We start from the raw sequence: 5,633 nt of genomic DNA, 5'->3' as shown, positions 1-5,633 counted from the left end.
TCTTGCTTTTTGTAGAGTTATCTGCATTGCCATATTTGTAGGTTTTTGTCTGGGCTGTGTTACATGATAAAGATCCTGAATAAATTCACTTTCCTGCCAGCTTCATGGTGGGACACTAGTTGGGTGGACTCCGCCCACCCCCCCCCCCCCCCCGCCATCATATAGGACCCTATTTCTAAAGATTTACCTCCCTCCCTGTGGGACGTTCTTTTCACAAATTAAAATGTTGGACCATACAATAGGTGATCCAACTGGGAGACCGGGGCCCTACTTATTCATTGAAAGATACGTATTCCCATGACCCTGGGAGCGTATCCCAATAAAATTTTTAAGCTTCTCACTTAGGGATAGGCAGTTCCGGTTCATAAGCTTACCCTTTGGTCCAACCACCTAACCCAGTTTGTTGGACTCACCTATCTTTAGTAATTTCTATGAGAAATGGAAGAATAAGAAACTTCCACTACTTGAATGATACTGCTTGTACATGCTCTTATCATCTCTCGTCTGGACTACTGTAACCTCCTCCTCTCTGGTATTCCACTAACCCGACTCTCTCCTCTACATATGAATGCTGCAGCCAGACTCATCCATCCTTCCCTCCGCTCCTCTTCTGCTGCATCTCTGTGTAGTTCCCAGTATTGGATTCCATTTCACCTTAGAATCAAATTCATTTCCTGTGCTTTGCCTTTAAATCCTTACACAGTCCACCTACCTACCTGATACACAAATCCCTCCACAGCTCCTCCCCCACCTACCTACCTGATACACAAATCACCTGATACACAAATCCCTCCACAGCTCCTCCCCCACCTACCTACCTGATACACAAATCCCTCCACAGCTCCTCCCCCACCTACCTACCTGATACTCAAATCCCTCCACAGCTCCTCCCCCACTTACCTACCTGATACACAAATCCCTGTCAACCCCTTTTTAGAGTACAGCGCTGCATAATATGTTGGCGCTATATAAATACTGTTTATTAATAATAATAATAAAAATAAATAATATTATTATTCTGTATCTTTTAACTCCTGAAGTCTGGCAGAAGAAATGACAAGCTCAGTGGTTGGCAATGTGTGGTTCTAAAACACTCACAGCCAGCCCTATCCCTTCTCTTTTTTATTGAGCTGTAATGGGTGAATGACGACATCTCCCCCAAAGCAGCATTTCACTGGAAGCAGTAACTGCATTTTACCCTCACTGCCTGTCTGAACACAGCCTAAAGTTTAGTTCATATTAATGCTTTTTGAAAGCAGATTTAGGCAGTTTTACTATAAAACATTTTTGCAAAAATGATCTTTGGGTTAACAGTTCAGTTTTTGTCACCTTTTTTCCTTTGGTAGAGTAGCATCATTGCTGTACCTTTAAGAGCATTTTACCACCCCGGCGATCTATCTATATAGACTTGATATGGAGACGCTTGTCACCACCTTGCATTTTCACTGTTTAGCAGTAAGATAAGCAAAGCTTTGCTAGACTTTTGCAGCTACCTTCTTTTCTCATTACTGAGCGCTTAGGGGGATACCAGTAAGCAATTATTGGCAGTATTTTTTTTTTTTTTTGCTACTTATGTGAACCAAGCCTAGAATATTGAGCAACGGTGATTACACTGTTACATCTAAAATTTAGGTTCAGTGAATCTATTGTTGCATAACCATGAAGGGAGTGGATAGGGTTATTCCTTGTACTACTACACTACATATCCCCTCCTATTGTGTATAAATTCCCCCACCTACTAGATTGTAAGCTCTTCGGGGCAGGGTCCTCTCCTCCTGTATCACTGTCTGTATTAGTCTGTCATTTGCAACCCCTATTAAATGTACAGCGCTGTGTAATATGTTGGCGCTATATAAATCCTGTTTAATATTATTAATAATAAAAATAATAATAATAATAATAATACAGCTCAAAGTGTATCTGAAGTCAATTGTTGTTGTGCAGAATCAAGCACAAGACAAGTCCCCTCCCAGTGATTTACCTTATTGAAGGATTTATTCTGTGCAATTGCCATAAGGAATCGAATGATTAAACGTGTTCAGTGACCAACAGTAATCTCTAAACAATGAGACATTCAACACCTTACAGTGTGTTGAATTCAAAGTCCTACACCTAAAAATGTTTTGTACAAACACCGCTCGATAAGTGCTTGGCAAAGCCTATGATAGATAACCATGATGACCCAATGAATAACACATTATGAGCAACTGCTGGAATTTATTGAGTTTTATGGCAGTAACACAACTTGATCCAGGAATCATAAAGGCATGGTAAACCCAAAAACAAGGTCCCACAGAGTTCTGAATTCTGATTGCTGGATTTAGAGTTCAGAGAGATAACCATTACATCATGAAACCCCTATTAGCAAGGAGAAAGCAAAGCCTCAGAATTATTGCGAAACTTGAATATAGATGGTATGGGTAATAGTTTTCCAGCCTAGCAGCCTAGGTGCATCCAACTTTGCCTTTCATGATCCAGGACGCCAGGTGCTGTTTTGTTTGGATGCAACGGTCTTGTGAGAACCAGAGGAACTTTGATATAAAGAGGAGACTGAACACTCAGCTTCTTTAGGACCACCACAGCCACCTGAGCCAGTTGAAGATGAAGTCAAAAAACACTTCAGGGACCTGTGAACCAAAACCACTGACCCCAGGCCTGCCCCAGTTTGTGGTTTGTCTAGGATTCCTAGACAAGTCCCACAGTCCTGGGATTTCTGATGTAAAGACCCTTCATTGTTGACTTCTGTCCTTTAAAAAAGCAACAATATATATTTTTTATTTGAACATCATAATATATAACCATGTAAATTTGAATATATTCAGCTGACATGGCAATGCCCATTCACAGAGGGACCTATTCTTCAAAGAAAATAGGTTGAAAAAAAACTAAAAAAAAGCTTGAGAGGTCACTCTTGTTGTAATATATTTGGAACTGTGGCCCTTACTGGGCTGGATCAATCTTATAGAGCTATCTGCACCAAATAAAGTGCCCTCCAGTTGCTCTTGCTGGCATCTGATGTAATTTTTACCCAATCAATTGAAAGGAAAGAATGACAACTGGGAAGATTTTGTCTGTTCAATCACAATAGAATGATGGTTTTCATTTTCCTTCTGAACAGGATGAGACCTCCATTGGGGCCCACTATGTCATAGTTAGGGATAGTTGTCCTACTCTCAAAAAAATACAGATATTTCCGTGTTTAATACCTCTTGCTTTTTACCAAAGAAGACTGAAAAAAAAAAAAAATCTGTCCTACTATATAAAAAATACAGATATTTTATTGTTCGACACCTGTTCCTATTTACCAAAGAAACCATTTGGTACATGTGCATTTTTGCCTGAATAAGTTAAAGATGAGCTGTAGACGCAGGGGAAGGCGTGGCGTTGGGCGACCTGCCGCATCTGGCAGGGGGCATACTCCCCGGGAGTCCGCCACTGTAGGACAGCTGCAGAAGCAAACTTGCTGGGCAAGGGTTCTGGATCAGTGGCTGCATTTGCAGAGGTTGGCTCAGATGAAACTGAGGATGATGATGATGACCGTAATGTCACCAGGGAACACCGGTGCGTGTAAGGGCTAGCAGCAGTTCCGAAACAGACGTGGAGGAAAGGCAGGAGCAGCAACAGACTGGGGATGGACGGGGCCGCCAATCTGCCTCATGTGAGTCCCAAAGAAGAGACAGATGAATGGGCACAAGCAGGGGAACAGTCAGAGACGATGTGACCGTGGGTAGGGGGGTGGAGCAGGAGCAGACGCACGTCTGGGTACACATTTGGGTACAACATCCCTGCTTTCCCACATGCGCAAGAACCACAAACCAAAGTGGGAGCAGTACTTGCGTTCTCTTGAAGGAGGTGCAACCACGTCATCGTCTCTTCTTCCACCAACATTGACTCCTTCTCCTTCTCCACCTCCAACTGTTATTGCTAGTATGTCTCAGGAGGTTGGTGTCAGCCAGACTTTAAGCTGCAAGGAAGTATCAGCTTCTGGCAGAAGGTACGTGGCATCAGATGACTTTTGTCGCCGAAAGATGGGTATTCCAGTGACCCCCTCCTCTAGCTCCCAGTCCCTTCAGCCCACTCTACCAGAGTTCTGCGCAAGGCATCAGGCTATGGGCCCAACCAACAAAAGAGTCACCGAACTCAATACATGTCTAGCCAAACTATTGGCCTTGCAGCTACTGCCGTACAGCATTGTGGACTCTACTCCCTTCCGTGACCTGATGGCCTGTGCTAAGCGGCAGGGGAATATACCAAGCAGGCATTACTTCTCCCGCACAGCTGTACCCAGTTTTCATGCACATGTAATGAAAAACCTCTCCCGGGCATTGGCATTCTCGGTGTCCAACCAAATCCACGTCACCATGAACAGCTGGACAACCAGGCATGAATCGGGACGCTACCTGTCCTTCACTGCTCACTGGGTGAACTTGCATAGCTCAGTGGGTGGTAGTCTGCAAGAGTCAACCCCTCTCTTTCCCCCTGAAAGGCCAGCAGCAGAGGGCACTGTGGTTAAGAGGCATAACACTACTGCTCCCTCAAGCTTACGCATTGCCAGTCAGTGCTGAAACTGGTGTCCTTGGGGGAGAAAAGTCACGCCGCCAGAGAAGCCTTGTCCGCTTTGGACAGATATGTTGAGACTTGACAACGTAGTGTGTGACAACAGGGCCAACCTTGTGGCCGCGCTGCGCATGGGCTGCATAACACATGTGCCCTGCTTTGTGCACGTACTGAACCTGGTGGTGCAGAAGTTCCTCCGCACGTACCCAGGACAGCAGGACATACTGAGACAAGCTTGCTCCATCTGCAGCCATGTACGCCGATCCCCTACTGCCGTTGCAGTTGGGAGCAGTCAGGCTGGAACAATGTCATACCCATCATCTTTCTGCTTGATAATACCATGTGTGGCCTGATGGAAAGTGGCGATGGGAGAAGAGGGGAAGAAATGGGGGAGGAGGATGAGGCTGACATTACACCCCACAGCGCACAGCCAGCATCAGGAGGAGCAAGAAGGGACACTGCCTATGGTGGGACCCCCACATTTGCAGCATAAAAACCGAGATGATTACTGGCTGGCCACCCCTCTGGATCACCACTAGAAAGACAAAATGTCATAGTTTCTACCCAACCGGGCGCAAAAGAAAGAAAAGGTGACCGGATGCAGAATAGCAGAATGCTATGTTACCAGCTGTGTAAGGAGTTTGGCGCACCACATTCCACAAAGGGAGCTCAGGCAGACACCGCCTCCACCGTAACCTCCTGTAGTGGCAGCAGCAGCAGTAGTGGCAGCAAGCCGCACACATCCAAAAGTCTAGGCCAAGGCAGGGAGGATTTTCTGAATGCCTCACCTCAAACAAGTGAAGTGCGGTGGCAAAACCATCGAGAACGGATGAAGTGAATGGTGCACGATTACGTTGGCTGGCTGTTGGTCCTGTCCTGACAGTAGTGATGCCATTAGTTTTTGGGTCAACAGGCTTGAAATCTGCCCGCAGTTGGCACAGTATGCCATCAAGCTTCTTTCGTGCCCAGCATCCAGTGTTCTGTCCGAAAGAACCTTCAGTGCCACTGGCAGAGTGGTCACAGACAACTGAACACGACTGTCGCCGGAAAATGTCAATCACCTCACCTTTTTAAAA

Source organism: Pyxicephalus adspersus, chromosome 9 (assembly GCF_032062135.1).
Source record: "Pyxicephalus adspersus chromosome 9, UCB_Pads_2.0, whole genome shotgun sequence".
Lineage (NCBI taxonomy): Eukaryota > Metazoa > Chordata > Amphibia > Anura > Pyxicephalidae > Pyxicephalus > Pyxicephalus adspersus.
Note: the sequence above shows the minus strand (reverse complement) of the source record.